This window comes from Heliangelus exortis, chromosome 2, assembly GCF_036169615.1.
Source record: "Heliangelus exortis chromosome 2, bHelExo1.hap1, whole genome shotgun sequence".
NCBI lineage: Eukaryota > Metazoa > Chordata > Aves > Apodiformes > Trochilidae > Heliangelus > Heliangelus exortis.
Genome location: NC_092423.1, coordinates 119,240,565 through 119,241,199, shown reverse-complemented (window position 1 = coordinate 119,241,199; position 635 = coordinate 119,240,565).

The window sequence follows — 635 nt, the reverse complement described above, 5'->3', positions numbered from 1 at the left end:
GCCGGCCCCACCTCCGCCAACGGCCCGGCTCGAGCTCTCGCTGCCCCGCCCCTCCTGCAGCAGCGGCAGCCAATCAACGCGCCCTTCTCCTCCCGGCCCTGGTGACGTCACCGCGCCGTTGGGAGCCTCGCTCGCCGGTGACGTCACGCGGGGCCGTTGGGCGGCGGGGGTTTCGTTCCGGCGGGGCTGTGCTGCGCGTAGGAGGGAGTGCGTGACGTAGGGCGGTGGAAGGGCTCTGTACCCTGAGCAGGAACGTGCTGGGGGGTCTGAGCTCTGCCCCAGTGGCCCACTCGTGATTTGAGAGCTCTCCTCCGAGGAGCTGTGGTGTAGTCGTGTGAATCCTGAGGGCTTTGGGTGTCAGGGGTTCAGCCATTAAAGGAGTGTCCATGAAAGCTTGCAGCAGGTGGCCATGAAAACTGCTACATCCCGTGGGTCCTCGGAGACTAAACGGCAAAACACCAGTGTTTTCTGCATGTGTGAAATGCAGGGCTTCCCGAAAGTATTTCTTTATGTGGATTCTGGAAAGTGAAGGCTGCTGGAGGAAGGAGGGAGAACGTTCTGTGATGCACACAATTGGGTGTTGTATCTGATTTTCCTTATTTATAGGTGGATTTTTGCATTTAGATTCTCTCCAC